The 8863-nt window shown below is 43.0% G+C and overlaps 1 non-coding gene across 1 annotated transcript; it reads left to right on the top strand.

Annotated features, from left to right (window-relative positions):
* The first annotated feature begins 1533 nt into the window (after positions 1-1533).
* trnae-cuc (transfer RNA glutamic acid (anticodon CUC)) lies at positions 1534-1605 on the top strand. Its single transcript has one exon. It is a non-coding gene; the product is annotated as a tRNA-Glu (tRNA).
* The last annotated feature ends 7258 nt before the right edge of the window (positions 1606-8863 follow it).

Below are 8863 nucleotides of genomic sequence, written 5' to 3'. Positions count from 1 at the left end.
AGCTGTGAGGGACGGCTGGCTCATTGGTAAGAATATAGCCTGCCTACACAATTGCATGTGTGTTTTATATACGGACTTACCCTTCTATATCCATAGGGAATAGGGGTTACCCACTGACGCAGTGGCTTATGACCCCACTGGCCAACCCACAGACACCACAGGAGCTGGCATACAATGAGGCGCACGCTGCTACTCGGGCCGTTGTAGAGCGCACCAACAGGGTCTTGAAGGCAAGATGGATGTGCCTGGACAATAAAGGTGGCACCCTTCTTTATGCACCCGGGAAGGCGTGTTGAATAATATTAGCCTGCTGTGTCCTGCACAACGTGGCCATTAAACAGGGCCTTCCCCTGCCTGAGGTCCCCAATCCAGAGGAACGACTGCCTCTGGAACCAGCTCTTGGGCCTCGAAATGCGGCTGCTATACAGACACGCCAGCAACTTATAGAGCGATTTTAAGGTAACTGTTGCTAAGACAGGGTCTGAATAAGCTATGCACATTTTAGGCCGACATGCTTTGCAGAAAGTTAGTTTCATTTGTATTTTGTTTTATATTTATATACAGCATCCTGTTTCAGTAGGCTACATCAGTTTATTTTAATGCCATGCTCTTGAAAATGTATACAAATGGGCTATATTTAATTATCAGAATAAAAGAGAAGTAGCTTGATTATCTTGTTTCAAGTATTTTCCCAGGATAACCACAGACATCACACAATACTGAAAAGATCAGACTTTATTTTTGAGGGTGCAAAAGTGCCTCGCAGATTCCCTTCAAGCTCGTGTTAATGTCTTGGAGGGATGTGTTTATTTGGTTGACTGCTGCAAGTAAAGCCTCCTGATTCCTCAGGACCTCATCTGTAAGGACAGCCGGATCACCTCTCCGGCCTCGGTACCTGGGTGCAGCAGGAGCAGCAGAAGAAGCAGAAGAAGCAGCAGCAGCAGGGGCAGCAGGTGGTGGAGCCACATCATGGGAGGAGCACTCGCCAGCTAGAAAATTATTTGAGACAACACGTTTGTTTTTTTTTTTGTGTGGCTCTTTGATCATTTGAAAGAAACCTTTTAATAAATCTGATTTCAAAAATGTTCAATTTACGTTGGCTGCAGACTGACTTATTTGGAGCTGTATAAAAACAGAGCTTTAGGCTATTAAGATTCAAATAAGTTGAAGAAGATGCATACAAAACTGCTGTGGGCTATATGTTATCCATATCCTTTGTTAAAATAAATGTTAAATAGCTCTACATTCCGACAGCCATCACTGATTGTATCCGTTACGCACAATCTAACATTTCTGGTTTCCCGTTTCCACTTCATTCAATCCGGAGAGAAAACCCCACTAATGAATCTTCTGTTTGTTTGGTGGGACTGTACGACCTAGGTTAAACTATACTGACCACTAAGCTATCAGTGATGGTTTAATGTATTATGATACAACACTTATCACCTTACCATCTGGGTTTGATGTCGACTCCAGTGGAGGCATGTCGCTGTCTCTGCCAGGTATAATTCCTGACAGAGAGGTCTCCTCAATTCCCTGGTGGTCTAGTGGTTAGGATTCGGCGCTCTCACCGCCGCGGCCCGGGTTCGATTCCCGGTCAGGGAACGTACTTTTGGGGCGGCAGTAGCTCAGTCGGTAGAGACTTGGCTTGGGGACTGGAGGGTGGCCGGTTCAAGTCCAGCTACAGACCATAATATGGAAGTGGGCTGGCAGCTGAAGAGGTGCCAGTTCACTTCCTGGGTTACTGCCGAGGTGCCCTTGAGCAAGGCACCAAAACCCCCATGTGCTCCCCGGGCGCCTGTCATGGCAGCCCACTGCTCCTAGTTTGCAGTGTGTGTACTTACAATGTGTAGCTAGTGATGGGTTAAATGCAGAGGACTAATTTCGGGTGTGTTTGCATGTCGCATGTAAAAAGACAACTGACAAAATAAAGATTCTTCTTCTTCTTCTTAAATTATCCCCGCGATGCGCTCATCTGTAGTTGATAGCTGCGACTGTGAGCCTCCTCCTCCTGTGGCTGATATATTTCTTTTGTGTGATGTTATGCGTTTCTTTGCCTCCAGTTTCATGTCAAACCATTTACGCTTCACCTCGGACATGGTTCTTTGGACTACTGAGACAATATTGACGGCATCTGTCACCTCCCTCCAGGCCTTCGCTTTGCCTGTCCCTGTCACACCACTGCTAACAGATGAAAATACATTTTTTTTTCTTAATTCCACTTCACCCAAAAGTATTTCTATCTCCGCTTCCGCAAAGTTCTTTTTTCTTTCTCTCCCTTTCTTCATTTGCGCCATGACTGACAGGTCGACTGGATGCATCTACACCTCCTTATATGGTGGTCATTGGCAATTCATGGGCAGGGATTTATGCTAATAGCTGATTACCGGGAGCGTGCTGTCACTTTATGATGGATTGGTATTCACGATCATACACACGTGTTTACGATCAGATCTGAGTTTCCCGCGGTGTTCATGAATCCGGAGTAGGTTTTTAGTAGCGTAGGCTTTTATGTGCAAATCTACGCACAAATTTACTAACGTTTCATGAATGAGACCCACTGTTCGGCTAGGTCAACAACTGACCCTTTATCAGGGCTGTGCTTAGTGTTATTTGGCCTTGAGTTTTGCAATAGCCTGATGCCTGCAGGTTTCTTTTGTTGTTCATCTTCAGTGAACCCCTTGATGCCCAAGCCTCTTTATACACCTTTGTTATTTTCAGTTCATTAGGGAAACTTTAGAGGGTGGTAGGAGGAAGAGGCATACGCCAATCAGCCACAACATTAAAATCAGTGACAGGTGAATTGATTAACTTTGATCATCTTGTACAATGCATTGCTCTCCTGGGAAGCTTTGGGTCCTGGCATTCATGTGGATGCTACTTGTCACACACCACCCACCAAACACCAATGTAGACCATGTAAACAACAGCATTCCCAAATTGCGGTCAGACATTGTGCCCTGCCACACCATAAAAACTGCTATTGAATCACCTAGTGAACCCAACAAAGAGCCTAAGGCATTTATCCAATCCCCAAATTCCCCAGATCCCAATCCATCAAGCATCTGTGGGATGTGGAAATATATGTGTGTGTACATATACATATCTCAAGGAAAATAATACTTTTTAATTTATGTAAAGCATTAGCAAAATCTGAATGTGTTCAGTGACCAAAATGTACAGAAACCAAAAACAATGGCTTTATGGCCGAACATTAATCTACCTAAAGACAAAGACATAACGACAACAAAACACAAATTAGACTATGGCGACAAGACATTACACAAAGACAGAGCTTCGGGGGTTGGACCATGTGTAAATGGAGCTGTGTTCAGCAACACAATAGAAGATGAATGGAGAAACCTGATAGTAACCAGAAGAAACCAGGAAATCTGAGTTTGGACAGTGAATCTTACCCTAGCCTACGCTTACTGAACCTGTAAACCATCAACCATATTATTCAATCCTGCGAAACTTTGTATACTTGACGAGGCGGCAGGGGAAGGAGGATGAAGAGGGAGGAGGCGTTGCAGTAATTCTCCAGTCGACCTTTGCTGGTGTGGGGTCCTGCATCTCTCGCTCTCTCTCTTTTCATGCACACTTTGGAAAGTTGTACAGGCAGTCATTATTTTCTTCATTTCTGACTTTGTGGAGTCTGGAATTGAAGGTGCAGCATGCCTCTGGTGCACCATGCTTGCTCTTGTTGCAAGCATGCAGCTGAAATCTGGTTGGGGGCCGATGTCCCCCCTTGTGGGGGTCCAGCAGTGAAGAGAGTTCCTGGCTATATCTTGTTATTGTCCTTGTGATTCTCTCCTATTATCTGGCCTTAGAGAGTTAATTCTTTCTTCAAAAGGAGTCTTGAGACTGGGAGGTGACGTGTGATGTCATCACAGATGACACTTCTCCTTTGTGTACCTCCTCAGATATCAAACTGTAATTTACCTTAAATTACAGTCAAGAGGTTGAGGTTTATAAATTTGACAAGGTGGCACACTCTGCTTTTAATGATACAAGTACATGGTGAATACAATATCACATTCAGAAATGCATGATAAACATTATTTGTTCATTCAAATGTTATAAGTGGCAACTAATAAGCATTACATACATTCATGGTGATGTATTAATACATTGATATCTTTAAACGGGCACATTGAAATGAAACAGAATTTAAAAATAACACTCTATTGTCCAAGGATGGTTCCTTCTTCCCTGGATGAGGAGACTGTAGAGTGAATTAGCAGACAAGCATGTAGATTTGCATCTACACAGGCCATGGTACCCTGGGGTCCAAGGTCCTGAGAGGGCAATTCACACTTCTTTGTGAACTCTGGGCCACCAAGAGGTGGCATTTAATAGCTGTTCATCAGATAGTTGGGTGCTCTATCCTGCATAAACTGTCCTGCCATTTAGAGTTTGGGTCCTTTTTGATGTCCTGGAGACATGTCTTGCTGTGTTTTAGACTCTCAGGGAGGGGTCCTGAGGACACCGGGCTGGCTGGAAGGTTTTCCAGTCACATGCAAATTAAATCATTGTTGATGAAGTTTCTCAGTCATCCACATAAATAAACATAAATCTAAGTGCTGTATCGTAGGCAACTGGACTTATTTCAGTTTCTTGAAGATGTTTCACCTCTCATCCAAGAGGCTTCCTCATTGTTGATAATCCTACAAAGTGTTGTCTGTCACCTGCATCCAATATTAGAGAGACTGGGTAAAATTGGACTGAATCCGGACTTCATACTACTTATCCTGCTTCATGGAAAGCATCGGAGAAAGAAATGCAGAGAAGGTCATATCACAGACACACGTGTGTGCCCTAATCTGCTTCACATTGCTTCAGAGGTCGGAAGAATATAAAGTTGATTAAATAAAATGCAAAATCGGTCTAAGATTTTTCATTTGACTTTTAATGTAACTCTGAGACAGTGGGATGCAATTGCTTTATATTAGTATTCAGTCAAGCACGTCCTTGTGATTATGATGTTCTTACTGCATGACTACAGATAAAGCTGGAAAATAATTTCTCAGCATGACTACACATGAGGGAATGTCACTCAGTGACAGGTCTGTAGCACTAACATCATTATTAACAGTCCTCCACTGTCACATGTTAATATTTGGAATTTTAACACTGATTCATTTGTGCCCACAGAGACATCCATTAGTGGATCATCAGCCTGCAGTGGTGCCGTTATTCTGGATGGACAGCAGAATTAGGGGCGAATAGTTCAGCTGTCACTCTTTACAGTCTGAAGGAACAGACATGTACAAAGCAGCATATGTGAACATTGGATTTACTCGTTTTTTTAATTTTGCATTGCCACAGCAGATGATGTACTGTGCCTTTTGACTTACACTTTTAATTACACTATGCAGTGTTGGGCAAGTTACCTAAATCAATAACTTGTTATATACAGTATAATTCATTGAAAAAGTGATTTCTGGGAATTCTCAATGATTCAAATAGTGGCTGAAATTATGATCAAATAATAGCCAGCTGGCACAAACAAATAAGGCTAGTTCCTGGACCGTCGCTGTGGCCATTCAGCTCGTAACCACGGGGGGGATCTCTATGTGCTTTCTTGCCAGCAGGTTTCTGGAGGTCCATGCAGCACCCTTTGATGGAGACCAGGGTGAGCCAGAGCTTGGAGAATTCCTTGGTTATCTTTTTTCTCCAGCTCACCCCATAGAGCACTAGCTGTGCATCTAGGACCTCCCCTGCTGGCAAGTACAGGAATTGCTGGGAGCCGGCCATTGCCCACAGGTCAATAGCAGCACTGCACTCCCAGAGCAAGTGCCTCACCGACTCGGGTGCACCACAACCCGGTCGGGGGCAGGTGGCGGAGAGCGGGATGGTTCACACTGCGCCAAACTGTTGAGGGCTCGAGACCACGCACAGGACTCACTAGCTCCTGCTCCTGCACAAGAGAAAGAAGAGAGCGGAGGTTAGTTATAAGTGCCAGCTCCTCCTGTTCCAAGTTAAAATCTATTAAAAAGTTACTTATAAAATCATAGGCCGTGGGCAGTTTCCTCTTCAATTAGCACTTCAACTTTTACATTTCAGCCATTTTCTAGTGAGATTTTTTCTTTTTCAGTTTCCGTTTCTAGTTTTCTCTGGGCTTTCAGTTTGTTGGCAAATGACATTGGGCAATCTCTGAAGAGGTGATTTGACTATCCACAGAGATTGCACTTTCTGCCATTGGGACATTCCACAAAGGAGTGCCAAATTTCTCTGCATTTGCCACAAACAATATTTTGGCAAGCCTCTGCCAGGTGTCCATGCTCACCACACTTGTGGCAGAGCTTGGGCATGCCCTGGTAGTGAATGTAGCCCCTGTTCTCACCAAGAACTATCATGGATGGGAGATGCCTCAGGCCCTGGTACCCCTGGGGGTCCTGCCATTGTTGAGTGGGGACCCTCCAGCTGTAGCATATTTCAGGGACAGTGTAGTGTATTGGCTGCCTAACAACAAGTGGAGGTCCGGAGACATCTTTTCCTTCTTTCGTTTTTGGCATCTTCATTACTTTTTCTGCTGACTCGCTCCCACTTGGACCCCCACAGAAAGTAAAAAAATGGCTCAATCTAGATCTACAAGCACTGTACGAGGCAGGATAAAAACAGAATTGAGTAGTAAAACAAGGGTAAAATCACAGCTTTTATGATTAAAACCTTGCCTTCCATTGTCAGTCCCCTTAGTCTCCAGCATCCCAATCTCTTTCTAGCTTTCCCTATCACGTCAGGCCAATTGCTCCTCCCACCCCCTTCCCTGTCAAATTTTACCCCGAGTATTTTCATTTCAGTCAGGGTCACAGTCAGAGGGAGTCCTGTGGTCTTGGTCACTGTCCATGGTCCGTAAAACTAGGCTTGTGTCTTGTCTCGGTTAAGCCTGGCTCCAGAGGCCCGTCCGTACAAGTCCGTCAAGTCCATGGTCCTGTTAACAGCTAAAAGGTCTGTACATATAATGTTAACATCATCCATGTATTTTTTTGTTTTTTTTTTGTTTTTTTTTTGTTTTTTTATACATGAGGATTTTAATGAAAGTAACACTTCTACCAAAAATTCGGAAAACCTAAATAATGTCTCAGATATTCATTCAATGATAAAACAAATTCAAGTGTTTATCAAATTGTATAATGGCTATTACAAACGGGCTCTGAATCCCTAAATTCTATGTCCTCTAACTACAAAATCTCATACATGACATCAAAAATGTTGTAAAATGGTGAAAGCTGCTCACTTCACAAACTTTTTTTTTTTTTTTATAAATCTGTTTATTGAAACACTTCACATCATGTTACATGACCTTTACAAATAGATGCGTGATTTTTTTCAAATAAACAAACATACAAACAAATGAACAAGTAGAAAACATACAAAACATTATCCCACCCCCCCACCCCAGTTGGTCTTCTTTTTCAAACAGAGTATCTCATCAACCACCTTACATTTGTACAGTCATATTGATCTAAGAGCACAGCTGGACAGAAAAACAGAATGTGTTATTCACTCCTACACCGTAGATGTTGTAGCTACATTATCGAAATATGAGATAAGAGGCTGCCATGTAGTATAGAATTTCTCAGTTGACCCTCGGAGTGAAAATTTTATTTTTTCTAATTTAAGGAATGACATTAGGTCAGTCTGCCAAGATTGTTCTGCTGGGGGTTTAGGCAACTTCCAGTGTAGAAGGATACGCCTGCGGACAATCAGAGAGGCAAATGCTAAAACATTTAACGTCTGCTTACTGAATTCTGAATAATTTGAGGGAACACCAAAAATAGCAATGAGCGGACAGGGAGTGATAGCTACACCTAGAACCTCTGACATGATCTTGAAAAAGCTCTTCCAGAGCCCTGTTAGCTTCGAGCATGACCAGAAAGTATGGGCTAAGTCAGCTGGGACAAAGGCACATCTATTGCAAGCTTCACTACTGCCAGGGAAAATCTTTGCTAGTTTTGCTTTGCTGAAATGCATTCTATGCAGTACTTTGAATTGTATTAAGTTAAGACGGGCACAGGATGAGGAGCTGTTCACTTGTAATTTGGCTCTCTCCCACCAAGGATCCTGGAGTTGGATTCCTAGCTCTTTTTCCCACCCCTGTTTTGCCGTGATCTGTGGAGAGGGGTTAGCCTGGAGAATACCTGTGTACAGCTTTGATGTCATTTTTATCCAAGTTTCTGGTTTGTCAAGAATTTTAGGTAAATCTGCTGGTAAACGTGGAAATGTACTGCAATGATCTTTAATAAAACTGCGAACCTGGAGGTAGCGAAAGAAGTCGGTCCGGGGCAAGTCATGCTTCTGGGACAGACTCTCAAAATCAACAAATGTACCATTTAAAAACAGGTCTCGGAATGATATAATACCTTTCTCCTTCCAAAGTGTAAATGTGGAGTCAAGTTTAGAAGGTAAAAAAATATGATTATTGCATATCGGACCTAGGAGGACAAGATTTTTTAGCTTGAGATGTTTGCAAAACTGTGTCCATATTTTCAAAGTTGACAAGATTACAGGATTTGAGGTATAATTTGAAACTGAAAGTGGCAAAGGGGAGCATGTCAGAGCCACAAGTGAAGAGATATGGCAGGAGAGGGACTCCATTTTACACCAGTCCAACTCACTTTCATACCACCAGCTGAGTATCTTTTGTGTATTTGCTGCCCAGTAGTATAACATAAAGTTAGGTAGGCCCAGCCCACCCTCCTGCCTTGCTGTCTGTAGGGTGCTTTTATTAATCCTGGCTACCTTGCCCGCCCACACAAATGAAAGAATAACTTGATCAAGTTTTTTAAAGAATGTTTTTGTCAGGAAGAGAGGTAAACACTGGAAAAAAAACAAAAATCTCGGCAAGATATTCATCTTT

The sequence above is a fragment of the Pagrus major genome, chromosome 24 (assembly GCF_040436345.1).
Source record: "Pagrus major chromosome 24, Pma_NU_1.0".
Taxonomy (NCBI): domain Eukaryota; kingdom Metazoa; phylum Chordata; class Actinopteri; order Spariformes; family Sparidae; genus Pagrus; species Pagrus major.
The sequence above is the reverse complement of the archived record's forward strand: the minus strand, read 5'-3'. Positions and strand labels throughout refer to the sequence as shown.